The sequence below is a fragment of the Hyla sarda genome, chromosome 1 (assembly GCF_029499605.1).
Source record: "Hyla sarda isolate aHylSar1 chromosome 1, aHylSar1.hap1, whole genome shotgun sequence".
In the NCBI taxonomy this organism is placed as follows: Eukaryota; Metazoa; Chordata; class Amphibia; order Anura; family Hylidae; genus Hyla; species Hyla sarda.
The window spans coordinates 258,492,901-258,508,419 of record NC_079189.1 but is presented as its reverse complement, the minus strand read 5'-3'; the positions used below and the strand labels follow the sequence as shown (position 1 = coordinate 258,508,419).

The 15,519-nt window shown below is 51.1% G+C and overlaps 13 pseudogenes; all 13 read right to left on the bottom strand.

Annotated features, from left to right (window-relative positions):
* Positions 1–1,395: 1,395 nt before the first annotated feature.
* Positions 1,396–1,515, bottom strand: LOC130352865 (5S ribosomal RNA; annotated as a pseudogene).
* A 1,671-nt stretch (positions 1,516–3,186) lies between these two features.
* Positions 3,187–3,306, bottom strand: LOC130328083 (5S ribosomal RNA; annotated as a pseudogene).
* Positions 3,307–3,590: 284 nt separating this feature from the next.
* Positions 3,591–3,710, bottom strand: LOC130352910 (5S ribosomal RNA; annotated as a pseudogene).
* Positions 3,711–5,877: 2,167 nt separating this feature from the next.
* Positions 5,878–5,997, bottom strand: LOC130351388 (5S ribosomal RNA; annotated as a pseudogene).
* A 1,283-nt stretch (positions 5,998–7,280) lies between these two features.
* Positions 7,281–7,400, bottom strand: LOC130352404 (5S ribosomal RNA; annotated as a pseudogene).
* A 284-nt stretch (positions 7,401–7,684) lies between these two features.
* On the bottom strand, positions 7,685–7,804 carry LOC130352992 (5S ribosomal RNA; annotated as a pseudogene).
* A 1,276-nt stretch (positions 7,805–9,080) lies between these two features.
* Positions 9,081–9,200, bottom strand: LOC130336004 (5S ribosomal RNA; annotated as a pseudogene).
* Positions 9,201–9,472: 272 nt separating this feature from the next.
* Positions 9,473–9,592, bottom strand: LOC130352469 (5S ribosomal RNA; annotated as a pseudogene).
* A 757-nt stretch (positions 9,593–10,349) lies between these two features.
* LOC130352505 (5S ribosomal RNA) lies at positions 10,350–10,469 on the bottom strand (annotated as a pseudogene).
* A 1,485-nt stretch (positions 10,470–11,954) lies between these two features.
* On the bottom strand, positions 11,955–12,074 carry LOC130352403 (5S ribosomal RNA; annotated as a pseudogene).
* A 284-nt stretch (positions 12,075–12,358) lies between these two features.
* LOC130346724 (5S ribosomal RNA) lies at positions 12,359–12,478 on the bottom strand (annotated as a pseudogene).
* Positions 12,479–13,765: 1,287 nt separating this feature from the next.
* On the bottom strand, positions 13,766–13,885 carry LOC130323070 (5S ribosomal RNA; annotated as a pseudogene).
* A 1,287-nt stretch (positions 13,886–15,172) lies between these two features.
* LOC130332890 (5S ribosomal RNA) lies at positions 15,173–15,292 on the bottom strand (annotated as a pseudogene).
* Positions 15,293–15,519: the final 227 nt, after the last annotated feature.

The window sequence follows — 15,519 nt, the reverse complement described above, 5'->3', positions numbered from 1 at the left end:
AACAGAGCAAAATGTCAATAGCACCTTGGATTGCCAGCCAGTCTCCCATGCCCGTACTTGCCGGGCAGCAGTCTGCGACCTGACAAGAACAGGCACATTCAGCTTAGGATAGCCGTAGACGGCTTCACACCCTGTATACTGTGGATTTAAGCACCAATAAATCCTTTTCGGAATCGCAGCGGAAGACGGCTACAGAGCAAAATGTCAACAACACCTGAGATTCCCAGCCAGTCTCCCATGCGGGTACTTACCGGGCCCTAAGCTGGGTAGCAGTCTGCGATCTGACGAGAGCAGGCGCGTTCAGCTTAGGATGGCTGTTGACAGCTTCATGCCCTTTATACTGTGCATTTAAGCATCAATAAATAATTTTCCGAATCGGAGCGGAAGGCGGCAACAGAGCAAAATGTCAACTGCACCCGGGATTCCCAGCCAGTGTCCCATGCCGGTACCTACCGGGCCCTGAGATCTGTACCAGTCTGCGATCTGACGAGAGCAGGCGCGTTAAGCTTAGGATGGCCGTTGACAGCTTCACACTTTGTATACTGTGGATTTAAGCATCAATAAATAATTTTCGGAATCGGAGCAGAAACAGAGCAAAATGTCAACTGCACCCGGGTTTCCCAGCCAGTCTCCCATGCTGGTACTTACCAGGCCCGAAGCTGGGAAGCAGTCTGCGATCTGACGAGAACAGGCGCATTCAGCTTAGGATGGCCGTAGACATCTTCACACCCTGTATACTGTGGATTTAAGCATCAATAAATCCTTTTCGGAATCGGAGCGTAAGGCGGCAACAGAGCAAAATGTCAACGGCAGCCGGGATTCCCAGCCAGTGTCCCATGCCGGTACTTACCGGGACCTAAGATCTGTACCAGTCTGCGATCTGACGAGAGCAGGCGCGTTAAGCTTAGGATGGCCGTCGACAGCTTCACACCTTGTATACTGTGGATTTAAGCATCAATAAATTATTTTCGGAATCGGAGCGGAGGGCAGCAATAGAGCAAAATGTCAACGGCACCTGGGATTCCCAGCCAGTCTCCCATGCCAGTACTTACCGCGCCCTAAGCTGGGTAGCAGTCTGCGATCTGACGAGAGCAGGCGCGTTCAGCTTAGGATGGCCATTGACAGCTTCATGCTTTTTATACTGTGCATTTAAGCATCAATAAATCCTTTTCGGAATCGGAGAGGAAGGCGGCAACAGAGCAAAATGTCAATAGTTCCTTGGATTGCCAGCCAGTCTCCCATGCCCGTACTTGCCGGGCAGCAGTCTGCGATCTGACAAGAACAGGCACATTCAGCTTAGGATAGCCGTAGACGGCTTCACACCCTGTATACTGTGGATTTAAGCATCAATAAATCCTTTTCGGAATCGAAGCAGAAGGCGGCTACAGAGCAAATTGTCAACAACACCTGGGATTCCCAGCCAGTCTCCCATGCTGATACTTACCGGGCCCTAAGCTGGGTAGCAGTCTGCGATCTGACGAGAGCAGGCGCGTTCAGCTTAGGATGGCCGTTGACAGCTTCCCACTTTGTATACTGTGGATTTAAGCATCAATAAATAATTTTCGTAATCGGAGCAGAAACATAGCAAAATGTCAACGGCAGCCGGGATTCCAGCCAGTCTCCCATGCTGGTACTTACCAGGCCCGAAGCTGGGTAGCAGTCTGCGATCTGACGAGAACAGGCGCATTCAGCTTAGGAAGGCCGTAGACATTTTCACACCCTGTATACTGTGGATTTAAGCATCAATAAATCCTTTTCGGAATCGGAGCGGAAGGCGGCAACAGAACAAAATGTCAACGACACCTGGGATTCCCAGCCAGTCTCCCATTCTGGTACTTACCGGGCCCTAAGCTGGGTAGCAGTCTGCGATCTGACAAGAGCAGGCACGTTCAGCTTAGGATGGCCGTTGACAGCTTCTCGCCCTTTATACTGTGCATTTAAGCATCAATAAATCCTTTTCGGAATCGGAACGGAAGGCGGCAACAGAGCAAAATGTCAACGGCAGCCGGGATTCCCAGCCAGTGTCTCATGCCGGTACTTACCGGGCCCTAACATCTGTACCAGTCTGCGATCTGACGAGAGCAGGCGCGTTAAGCTTAGGATGGCCGTCGACAGCTTCACACCTTGTATACTGTGGATTTAAGCATCAATAAATTCTTTTCGGAATCGGAGCGGAAGGCAGCAATAGAGCAAAATGTCAACAGCACCCGGGATTCCCAGCCAGTCTCCCATGCCAGTACTTACCGGGCCCTAAGCTGTGTAGCAGTCTGCGATCGGACAAGTGCAGGCGCGTTCAGCTTAGGATGGCCATTGACAGCTTAATGCTTTTTTATACTGTGCATTTAAGCATCAATAAATCCTTTTCGGAATCGGAGAGGAAGGCGGCAACAGAGCAAAATGTCAATAGCACCTTGGATTGCCAGCCAGTCTCTCATGCCCGTACTTGCCGGGCAGCAGTCTGCGATCTGACAAGAACAGGCACATTCAGCTTAGGATAGCCGTAGACGGCTTCACACCCTGTATACTGTGGATTTAAGCATCAATAAATCCTTTTCGGAATCGGAGCGGAAGGCGGCTACAGAGCAAAATGTCAACAACACCTGGGATTCCCAGCCAGTCTCCCATGCTGGTACTTACCGGGCCTAGGCTGGGTAGCGGTCTGACGAGAGCAGGCGTGTTCAGCTTAGGATGGCCGTTGACAGCTTTGCGCCCTTTATACTGTGCATTTAAGCATCAATAAATAATTTTCCGAATCGGAGCGGAAGGCGGCAAAAGAGCAAAATATCAACTGCACCCGGGATTCCCAGCCAGTCTCCCATGCTGGTACTTACCGGGCCCTAAGCTGGGTAGCAGTCTGCGATCTGACGAGAGCAGGCGCGTTCAGCTTAGGATGGCCGTTGACAGCTTCTCGCCCTTTATACTGTGCATTTAAGCATCAATAAATCCTTTTCGGAATCGGAACGGAAGGCGGCAACAGAGCAAAATGTCAACGGCAGCCGGGATTCCCAGCCAGTGTCCCATGCCGGTACTTACCGGGCCCTAAGATCTGTACCAGTCTGCGATCTGACGAGAACAGGCGCATTTAGCTTAGGATGGCCGTAGACATCTTCACACCCTGTATACTGTGCATTTAAGCATCAATAAATCCTTTTCAGAATCGGAACGGAAGGCGGCAACAGATTAAAATGTCAACTGCACCCGGGATTCCCAGCCAGTCTCCCATGCTGGTACTTACCAGGCCCTAAGCTGGGTAGCAGTCTGCGATCTGATGAGAGCAGGCGCGTTCAGCTTAGGATGGCCGTTGACAGCTTCTCGCCCTTTATACTGTGCATTTAAGCATCAATAAATCCTTTTCGTAATCGGAACGGAAGGCGGCAACAGAGCAAAATGTCAACGGCAGCCGGGATTCCCAGCCAGTGTCCCATGCCGGTACTTACCGGGCCCTAAGATCTGTACCAGTCTGCGATCTGACGAGAACAGGCGCATTCAGCTTAGGATGGCCGTAGACATCTTCACACCCTGTATACTGTGGATTTAAGCATCAATAAATCCTTTTCGGAATCGGAGCGGAAGGCGGCTACAGAGCAAAATGTCAACAACACCTGGGATTCCCAGCCAGTCTCCCATGCTAGTACTTACTGGGCCCTAAGCTGGGTAGCAGTCTGCGATCTGACGAGAGCAGGCGCGTTCAGCTTAGGATGGCCGTTGACAGCTTCACGCCCTTTATACTGTGCATTTAAGCATCAATAAATCCTTTTCCGAATCGGAGCGGAAGGCAGCAACAGATTAAAATGTCAACTGCACCCGGGATTCCCAGCCAGTCTCCCATGCTGGTACTTACCAGGCCCTAAGCTGGGTAGCAGTCTGACGAGAGCAGGCGCGTTCAGCTTCGGATGGCCGTTGACAGCTTCACCCTTTGTATACTGTGCATTTAAGCATCAATAAATCCTTTTCGGAATCGGAACTGAAGGCGGCATAAGAGCAAAATGTCAACGGCAACCGGGATTCCCAGCCAGTCTCCCATGCCAGTACTTACCGGGCCCTAAGCTGGGTAGCAGTCTGCGATGTGACGAGAGCAGGCGCGTTCAGCTTAGGATGGCCATTGACAGCTTCATGGTTTTTATACTGCGCATTTAAGCATCAATAAATCCTTTTTCGGAATCGGAGCGGAAGGCGGCAGCAGAGCAAAATGTCAACTGCACCCGGGATTCCCAGCCAGTCTCCCATGCCGGTACTTACTGAGCCCTAAGCTGGGTAGCAGTCTGCAATCTGACGAGAGCAGGCACGTTCAGCTTAGGATGGCCGTTGACAGCTTCTCGCCCTTTATACTGTGCATTTAGGCATCAATAAATCCTTTTCGGAATCGGAACGGAAGGCGGCAACAGAGCAAAATGTCAACGGCAGCCGAGATTCCCAGCCAGTGTCCCATGCCAGTACTTACCAGGCCCTAAGCTGGGTAGCAGTCTGCGATCTGACGAGAGCAGGCACGTTCAGCTTAGCATGGCCATTAACAGCTTCATGATTTTTATACTGTGCATTTAAGCATCAATAAATCCTTTTCGGAATCGGAACGGAAGGCGGCAACAGAGCAAAATGTCAACTGCACCCGGGATTCTCAGCCAGTCTCCCATGCCGGTACTTAATGGGCCCTAGGCAGGGTAGCAGTCTGCGATCTGACGAGAGCAGGCGCGTTCAGCTTAGGATGGCCATTGACAGCTTCGTGCTTTTTTATACTGTGCATTTAAGCATCAATAAATCCTTTTCGGAATCGAAACGGAAGGCGGCAACAGAGCATAATGTCAACTGCACCCGGGATTCCCAGGTGCATTTAAGCATCAATAAATATTTTTATTAATCGGAGAGGAAGGCGGCAACAAAGCAAAATGTCAACGGCACCTTGGATTGCCAGCCAGTCTCCCATGCCGGTAACTGCCGGGCAGCGGTCTGCAATCTGAGGAGAGCAGGCACGTTCAGGCTTAGGATGGCCGTTGACAGCTTCACACCCTGTGTATTGTGGATTTAAGCATCAATAAATCCTTTTCCGAATCGGAGCGGAAGGCGGCAACAGATTAAAATGTCAACTGCACCCGGGATTCCCAGCCAGTCTCCCATGCTGGTACTTACCAGGCCCTAAGCTGGGTAGAAGTCTGCGATCTGACGAGAGCAGGCGCGTTCAGCTTAGGATGGCCGTTGACAGCTTCACACTTTGTATACTGTGGATTTAAGTATCAATAAATAATTTTCGGACTCGTAGCAGAAACAGAGCAAAATGTCAACTCCACCCGGGATTCCCAGCCAGTCTCCCATGCTGGTACTTACCAGGCCCGAAGCTAGGTAGCAGTCTGCGATCTGACGAGAACAGGCGCATTCAGCTTAGGATGGCCGTAGACATCTTCATACCCTGTATACTGTGGATTTAAGCATCAATAAATCCTTTTCGGAATCGGAGCGTAAGGCGGCAACAGAGCAAAATGTCAACGACACCTGGGATTCCCACCCAGTCTCCCATGCTGGTACTTTCCGAGCCCTACGCTGGGTAGCAGTCTGCGATCTGACGAGAGCAGGCACGTTCAGCTTAGGATGGCCGTTGACAGCTTCTTGCCCTTTATACTGTGCATTTAAGCATCAATAAATCCTTTTCGGAATTGGAAACGGAAGGCGGCAACAGAGCAAAATGTCAACGGCAGCCGGGATTCCCAGCCAGTGTCCCATGCCGGTACTTACCGGGCCCTAAGATCTGTACCAGTCTGCGATCTGACAAGAGCAGGCGCGTTAAGCTTAGGATGGCCGTCGACAGCTTCACACCTTGTATACTGTGGATTTAAGCATCAATAAATTCTTTTCGGAATCGGAGCGGAAAGCAGCAATAGAGCAAAATGTCAACGGCACCCGGGATTCCCAGCCAGTCTCCCATGCTGGTACTTACCGGGCCCTAAGCTGGGTAGCAGTCTGCGATCTGATGAGAGCAGGCGCGTTCAGCTTAGGATGGCCATTGACAGCTTCATGCTTTTTATACTGTGCATTTAAGCATCAATAAATCCTTTTCGGAATCGGAACTGAAGGCGGCATAAGAGCAAAATGTCAACGGCAACCGGGATTCCCAGCCAGTCACCCATGCCAGTACTTACCGGGCCCTAAGCTGGGTAGCAGTCTGCGATGTGACGAGAGCAGGCGCGTCCAGCTTAGGATGGCCATTGACAGCTTCATGATTTTTATACTGCGCATTTAAGCATCAATAAATCTTTTTTCGGAATCGGAGCGGAAGGCGGCAACAGAGCAAAATGTCAACTGCACCCGGGATTCCCAGCCAGTCTCCCATGCCGGTACTTATTGAGCCCTAAGCTGGGTAGCAGTCTGCAATCTGACGAGAGCAGGCGCGTTCAGCTTAGGATGGCCATTGACAGCTTCATGATTTTTATACTGTGCATTTAAGCATCAATAAATCCTTTTCGGAATCGGAACGGAAGGCGGCAACAGAGCAAAATGTCAACTACACCCGGGATTCCCAGCCAGTCTCCCATGCCGGTACTTAATGGGCCCTAGGCTGGGTAGCAGTCTGCGATCTGACGAGAGCAGGCGCGTTCAGCTTAGGATGGCCATTGACAGCTTCATGCTTTTTATACTGTGCATTTAAGCATCAATAAATCCTTTTCGGAATCGGAACAGAAGGCGGCAACAGGGCATAATGTCAACTGCACCCGGGATTCCCAGCCAGTCTCCCATGCCGGTACTTACTGGGCCCTAAGCTGGGTAGCAGTCTGCGATCTGACGAGAGCAGGCGCGTTCAGCTTAGGATGGCCGTTGACATCTTCACGCCTTGTATACTGTGGATTTAAGCATCAATAAATATTTTTATTAATCGGAGAGGAAGGCGGCAACAAAGCAAAATGTCAACGGCACCTTGGATTGCCAGCCAGTCTCCCATGCCGGTAACTGCCGGGCAGCAGTCTGCGATCTGAGGAGAAGCAGGCACGTTCAGGCTTAGGATGGCCGTTGACAGCTTCACACCCTGTGTATTGTGGATTTAAGCATCAATAAATCCTTTTCCGAATCGGAGCGGAAGGCGGCAACAGATTAAAGTGTCAACTGCACCCGGGATTCCCAGACAGACTCCCATGCTGGTACTTACCAGGCCCTAAGCTGGGTAACAGTCTGCGATCTGACAAGAACAGGCGCATTCAGCTTAGGATGGCCGTAGACATCTTCACACCCTGTATACTGTGGATTTAAGCATCAATAAATCGTAAGCGTAAGGAGCATAAGGCGGCAACAGAGCAACAGGTCAACTGCACCTGGGATTCCCAGCCAGTCTCCCATGCTGGTACTTACCGGGCCCTAAGCTGGGTAGCAGTCTGCGATCTGACGAGAGCAGGCACGTTCAGCTTAGGATGGCCGTTGACAGCTTCTCGCCCTTTATACTGTGCATTTAAGCATCAATAAATCCTTTTCGGAATCGGAAACGGAAGGCGGCAACAGAGCAAAATGTCAACGGCAGCCGGGATTCCCAGCCAGTGTCCCATGCCGGTATTTACCGGCCCAAAGATCTGTACCAGTCTGCGATCTGACAAGAGCAGGCGCGTTAAGCTTAGGATGGCCGTCGACAGCTTCACACCTTGTATACTGTGGATTTAAGCATCAATAAATTCTTTTCGGAATCGGAGCGGAAGGCAGCAATAGAGCAAAATGTCAACGGCACCCGGGATTCCCAGCCAGTCTCCCATGCCAGTACTTACCAGGCCCTAAGCTGGGTAGCAGTCTGCGATCTGACGAGAGCAGGCGCGTTCAGCTTAGGACAGCCATTGACAGCTTCATGCTTTTTATACTGTGCATTTAAGCATCAATAAATCCTTTTCGGAATCGGAACGGAAGGCGGCAACAGAGCAAAATGTCAACTGCACCCGGATTCCCAGCCAGTCTCCCATGCCGGTACTTACTGGGCCCTAAGCTGGGTAGCGGTCTGCGATCTGACGAGAGCAGGCGCGTTCAGCTTAGGATGGCCGTTGACATCTTCACGCCTTGTATATTGTGGATTTAAGCATCAATAAATATTTTTATTAATCGGAGAGGAAGGCGGCAACAGAGCAAAATGTCAATGGCACCTTGTATTGCCAGCCAGTCTCCCATGCCGGTAACTGCCGGGCAGCAGTCTGTGATCTGAGGAGAGCAGGCACGTTCAGGCTTAGGATGGCCGCTGACAGCTTCACACCCTGTGTATTGTGGATTTAAGCATCAATAAATCCTTTTCCGAATCGGAGCGGAAGGCGGCAACAGATTAAAATGTCAACTGCACCCGGGATTCCCAGCCAGTCTCCCATGCTGGTACTTACCAGGCCCTAAGCTGGGTAGAAGTCTACGATCTGACGAGAGCAGGCGCGTTCAGCTTAGGATGGCCGTTGACAGCTTCACACTTTGTATACTGTGGATTTAAGCATCAATAAATAATTTTCGGACTCGTAGCAGAAACAGAGCAAAATGTCAACTCCACCCGGGAATCCCAGCCAGTCTCCCATGCTGGTACTTACCAGGCCCGAAGCTGGGTAGCAATCTGCGATCTGACGAGAACAGGCGCATTCAGCTTAGGATGGCCGTAGACATCTTCACACCCTGTATACTGTGGATTTAAGCATCAATAAATCCTTTTCGGAATCGGAGCGTAAGGCGGCAACAGAGCAAAATGTCAACGACACCTGGGATTCCCAGCCAGTCTCCCATGCTGGTACTTTCCGAGCCCTAAGCTGGGTAGCAGTCTGTGATCTGACGAGAGCAGGCACGTTCAGCTTAGGATGGCCGTTGACAGCTTCTTGCCCTTTATACTGTGCATTTAAGCATCAATAAATCCTTTTCGGAATCGGAAACGGAAGGCGGCAACAGAGCAAAATGTCAACGGCAGCCGGGATTCCGAGCCAGTGTCCCATGCCGGTACTTACCGGGCCCTAAGATCTGTACCAGTCTGCGATCTGACAAGAGCAGGCGCGTTAAGCTTAGGATGGCCGTCGACAGCTTCACACCTTGTCTACTGTGGATTTAAGCATCAATAAATTCTTTTCGGAATCGGAGCGGAAAGCAGCAATAGAGCAAAATGTCAACGGCACCCAGGATTCCCAGCCAGTCTCCCATGCTGGTACTTACCGGGCCCTAAGCTGGGTAGCAGTCTGCGATCTGACGAGAGCAGGCGCGTTCAGCTTAGGATGGCCATTGACAGCTTCATGCTTTTTATACTGTGCATTTAAGCATCAATAAATCCTTTTCGGAATCGGAGAGGAAGGCGGCAACAGAGCAAAATGTCAATAGCACCTTGGATTGCCAGCCAGTCTCCCATGCCCGTACTTGCCGGGCAGCAGTCTGCGATCTGACAAGAACAGGCACATTCAGCTTAGGATAGCCGTAGACGGCTTCACACCCTGTATACTGTGGATTTAAGCATCAATAAATCCTTTTCGGAATCGGAGCGGAAGGCGGCTACAGAGCAAAATGTCAACAACACCTGGGATTCCCAGCCAGTCTCCCATGCTAGTACTTACCGGGCCCTAAGCTGGGTCGCAGTCTGCGATCTGACGAGAGCAGGCGCGTTCAGCTTAGGATGGCCATTGACAGCTTCATGCTTTTTATACTGTGCATTTAAGCATCAATAAATCCTTTTCGGAATCGGAACGGAAGGCGGCAACAGAGCATAATGTCAACTGCACCCGGGATTCCCAGGTGCATTTAAGCATCAATAAATATTTTTATTAATCGGAGAGGAAGGCGGCAACAAAGCAAAATGTCAACGGCACCTTGGATTGCCAGCCAGTCTCCCATGCCGGTAACTGCCGGGCAGCGGTCTGCGATCTGAGGAGAGCAGGCACGTTCAGGCTTAGGATGGCCGTTGACAGCTTCACACCCTGTGTATTGTGGATTTAAGCATCAATAAATCCTTTTCCGAATCGGAGCGGAAGGCGGCAACAGATTAAAATGTCAACTGCACCCGGGATTCCCAGCCAGTCTCCCATGCTGGTACTTACCAGGCCCTAAGCTGGGTAGAAGTCTGCGATCTGACGAGAGCAGGCGCGTTCAGCTTAGAATGGCCGTTGACAGCTTCACACTTTGTATACTGTGGATTTAAGTATCAATAAATAATTTTCGGACTCGTAGCAGAAACAGAGCAAAATGTCAACTCCACCCGGGATTCCCAGCCAGTCTCCCATGCTGGTACTTACCGGGCCCTAAGCTGGGTAGCAGTCTGCAATCTGACGAGAGCAGGCGCGTTCAGCTTAGGATGGCCGTTGACAGCTTCACGCCCTTTATACTGTGCATTTAAGCATCAATAAATCCTTTTCCGAATCGGAGCGGAAGGCAGCAACAGATTAAAATGTCAACTGCACCCGGGATTCCCAGCCAGTCTCCCACGCTGGTACTTACCAGGCCCTAAGCTGGGTAGCAGTCTGCGATCTGACGAGAGCAGGCGCGTTCAGCTTAGGATGGCCGTTGACAGCTTCACACTTTGTATACTGTGCATTTAAGCATCAATAAATCCTTTTCGGAATCGGAACTGAAGGCGGCATAGGAGCAAAATGTCAACGGCAACCGGGATTCCCAGCCAGTCTCCCATGCCAGTACTTACCGGGCCCTAAGCTGGGTAGCAGTCTGCGATGTGACGAGAGCAGGCGCGTCCAGCTTAGGATGGCCATTGACAGCTTCATGATTTTCATACTGCGCATTTAAGCATCAATAAATCCTTTTTCGGAATCGGAGCGGAAGGCGGCAACAGAGCAAAATGTCAACTGCACCCGGGATTCCCAGCCAGTCTCCCATGCCGGTACTTATTGAGCCCTAAGCTGGGTAGCAGTCTGCAATCTGACGAGAGCAGGTGCGTTCAGCTTAGGATGGCCGTTGACAGCTTCTCGCCCTTTATACTGTGCATTTAGGCATCAATAAATCCTTTTCGGAATCGGAACGGAAGGCGGCAACAGAGCAAAATGTCAACGGCAGCCGGGATTCCCAGCCAGTGTCCCATGCCAGTACTTACCAGGCCCTAAGCTGGGTAGCAGTCTGCGATCTGACGAGAGCAGGCGCGTTCAGCTTAGGATGGCCATTGACAGCTTCATGATTTTTATACTGTGCATTTAAGCATCAATAAATCCTTTTCGGAATCGGAACGGAAGGCGGCAACAGAGCAAAATGTCAACTACACCCGGGATTCCCAGCCACTCTCCCATGCCGGTACTTAATGGGCCCTAGGCTGGGTAGCAGTCTGCGATCTGACGAGAGCAGGCGCGTTCAGCTTAGGATGGCCATTGACAGCTTCATGCTTTTTATACTGTGCATTTAAGCATCAATAAATCCTTTTCGGAATCGGAACGGAAGGCGGCAACAGGGCATAATGTCAACTGCACCCGGGATTCCCAGCCAGTCTCCCATGCCAGTACTTACTGGGCCCTAAGCTGGGTAGCAGTCTGCGATCTGACGAGAGCAGGCGCGTTCAGCTTAGGATGGCCGTTGACATCTTCACGCCTTGTATACTGTGGATTTAAGCATCAATAAATATTTTTATTAATCGGAGAGGAAGGCGGCAACAAAGCAAAATGTCAACGGCACCTTGGATTGCCAGCCAGTCTCCCATGCCGGTAACTGCCGGGCAGCAGTCTGCGATCTGAGGAGAAGCAGGCACGTTCAGGCTTAGGATGGCCATTGACAGCTTCACACCCTGTGTATTGTGGATTTAAGCATCAATAAATCCTTTTCCGAATCGGAGCGGAAGGCGGCAACAGATTAAAGTGTCAACTGCACCCGGGATTCCCAGACAGTCTCCCATGCTGGTACTTACCAGGCCCTAAGCTGGGTAACAGTCTGCGATCTGACAAGAACAGGCGCATTCAGCTTAGGATGGCCGTAGACATCTTCACACCCTGTATACTGTGGATTTAAGCATCAATAAATCGTAAGCGTAAGGAGCATAAGGCGGCAACAGAGCAAAAGGTCAACTGCACCTGGGATTCCCAGCCAGTCTCCCATGCTGGTACTTACCGGGCCCTAAGCTGGGTAGCAGTCTGCGATCTGACGAGAGCAGGCACGTTCAGCTTAGGATGGCCGTTGACAGCTTCTCGCCCTTTATACTGTGCATTTAAGCATCAATAAATCCTTTTCGGAATCGGAAACGGAAGGCGGCAACAGAGCAAAATGTCAACGGCAGCCGGGATTCCCAGCCAGTGTCCCATGCCGGTATTTACCGGCCCAAAGATCTGTACCAGTCTGCGATCTGACAAGAGCAGGCGCGTTAAGCTTAGGATGGCCGTCGACAGCTTCACACCTTGTATACTGTGGATTTAAGCATCAATAAATTCTTTTCGGAATCGGAGCGGAAGGCAGCAATAGAGCAAAATGTCAACGGCACCCGGGATTCCCAGCCAGTCTCCCATGCCAGTACTTACCAGGCCCTAAGCTGGGTAGCAGTCTGCGATCTGATGAGAGCAGGCGCGTTCAGCTTAGGACAGCCATTGACAGCTTCATGCTTTTTATACTGTGCATTTAAGCATCAATAAATCCTTTTCGGAATCGGAGAGGAAGGCAGCAACAGAGCAAAATGTCAATAGCACCTTGGATTGCCAGCCAGTCTCCCATGCCCGTATTTGCCGGGCAGCAGTCTGCGATCTGACAACAACAGGCACATTCAGCTTAGGATAGCCGTAGACGGCTTCACACCCTGTATACTGTGGATTTAAGCATCAATAAATCCTTTTCGGAATCGGAGCGGAAGGCGGCTACAGAGCAAAATGTCAACAACACCTGGGATTCCCAGCCAGTCTCCCATGCTGGTACCTACCGGGCCCTGAGCTGGGTAGCAGTCTGCGATCTGACGAGAGCAGGCGCGTTCAGCTTAGGATGGCCGTTGACAGCTTCACGCCCTTTATACTGTGCATTTAAGCATCAATAAATCCTTTTCCGAATCGGAGCGGAAGGCGGCAACAGATTAAAATGTCAACTGCACCCGGGATTCCCAGCCAGTCTCCCATGCTGGTACTTACCAGGCCCTAAGCTGGGTATCAGTCTGCGATCTGCCGAGAGCAGGCGCATTCAGCTTAGGATGGCCATTGACAGGTTCACACTTTGTATACTGTGCATTGAAGCATCAATAAATCCTTTTCGGAATCGGAACGGAAGGCGGCAACAGAGCAAAATGTCAACGGCAGCCGGGATTCCCAGCCAGTCTCCCATGCTGGTACTTACCGGGCCCTAAGCTGGGTAGCAGTCTGCAATCGGACGAGAGGAGGCGCATACAGCTAAGGATGGCTGTTGACAGCTTCTCGCTCTTTATACTGTGCATTTAAGCATCAATAAATCCTTTTCGGAATCGGAACGGAACGGAAGGCGGCAACAGAGCAAAATGTCAACGGCAGCCGGGATTCCCAGCCAGTGTCCCATGCCGGTACTTACCGGGCCCTAAGATCTGTACCAGTCTGCGATCTGACGAGAACAGGCGCATTCAGCTTAGGATGGCCGTAGACATCTTCACACCCTGTATACTGTGGATTTAAGCATCAATAAATCCTTTTCGGAATCGGAGCGTAAGGCGGCAACAGAGCAAAATGTCAACGGCAGCCGGGATTCCCAGCCAGTGTCCCATGCCGGTACTTACCGGGCCCTAAGATCTGTACCAGTCTGCGATCTGACGAGAGCAGGCGCGTTAAGCTTAGGATGGCCGTCGACAGCTTCACACCTTGTATACTGTGGATTTAAGCATCAATAAATTCTTTTCGGAATCGAAGCAGAGGGCAGCAATAGAGCAAAATGTCAACGGCACCTGGGATTCCCAGCCAGTCTCCCATGCCAGTACTTACCGGGCCCTAAGCTGGGTAGCAGTCTGCGATCTGACGAGAGCAGGCGCGTTCAGCTTAGGATGGTCGTTGACAGCTTCTCACCCTTTATACTGTGCATTTAAGCATCAATAAATCCTTTTCGGAATCGGAAGGGAAGGCGGCAACAGAGCAAAATGTCAACGGCAGCCGGGATTCCCAGCCAGTGTCTCATGCCGGTACTTACCGGGCCCTAAAATCTGTACCAGTCTGCGATCTGACGAGAGCAGGCGAGTTAAGCTTAGGATGGCCGTCGACAGCTTCACACCTTGTATACTGTGGATTTAAGCATCAATAAATTCTTTTCGGAATCGGAGCGGAAGGCAGCAATAGAGCAAAATGTCAACAGCACCCAGGATTCCCAGCCAGTCTCCCATGCCAGTACTTACCGGGCCCTAAGCTGAGTAGCAGTCTGCGATCGGACGAGTGCAGGCGCGTTCAGCTTAGGATGGCCATTGACAGCTTCATGCTTTTTATACTGTGCATTTAAGCATCAATAAATCCTTTTCGGAATCGGAGAGGAAGGCAGCAACAGAGCAAAATGTCAATAGCACCTTGGATTGCCAGCCAGTCTCCCATGCCCGTACTTGCCGGGCAGCAGTCTGCGATCTGACAAGAACAGGCACATTCAGCTTAGGATAGCCGTAGACGGCTTCACACCCTGTATACTGTGGATTTAAGCATCAATAAATCCTTTTCGGAATCGGAGCAAAATGTCTACAGAGCTACAGAGCAAAATGTCAACAACACCTGAGATTCCCAGCCAGTCTCCCATGCTGGTACTTACCGGGCCCTAAGCTGGGTAAAAGTCTGCGATCTGACAAGAACAGGCACATTCAGCTTAGGATAGCCGTAGACGGCTTCACACCCTGTATACTGTGGATTTAAGCATCAATAAATCCTTTTCGGAATCGGAGCGGAAGGCGGCTACAGAGCATAATGTCAACAACACCTGGGATTCCCAGCCAGTCTCCCATGCTGGTACTTACCGGGCCTAAGCTGGGTAGCAGTCTGTGATCTGACGAGAGCAGGCGCGTTCAGCTCAGGATGGTCGTTGACAGCTTCACGCCCTTTATACTGTGCATTTAAGCATCAATAAATAATTTTCCGAATCGGAGCGGAAGGCGGCAACAGAGCAAAATGTCAACTGCACCCGGGATTCCCAGCCAGTCTCCCATGCTGGTACTTACCGGGCCCTAAGCTGGGTAGCAGTCTGCGATCTGACGAGAGCAGGCGCGTTCAGTTTAGGATGGCCGTTGACAGCTTCACATTTTGTATACTGTGCATTTAAGCATCAATAAATCCTTTTCAGAATAGAAACGGAAGGCGGCAACAGAGCAAAATGTCAACGGCAGCCGGGATTCCCAGCCAGTCTCCCATGCTGGTACTTACCGGGCCCTAAGCTGGATAGCAGTCTGCGATCTGACGAGAGCAGGCGCGTTCAGCTTAGGATGGCCGTTGACAGCTTCTTGCCCTTTATACTGTGCATTTAAGCATCAATAAATCCTTTGCGGAATCGGAACGGAAGGCGGCAACAGAGCAAAATGTCAACGGCAGCCGGGATTCCCAGCCAGTGTCCCATGCCGGTACTTACCGGGCCCTAAGATCTGTACCAGTCTGCGATCTGACGAGAACAGGCGCATTCAGCTTAGGATGGCCGTAGACATCTTCACACCCTGTATACTGTGGA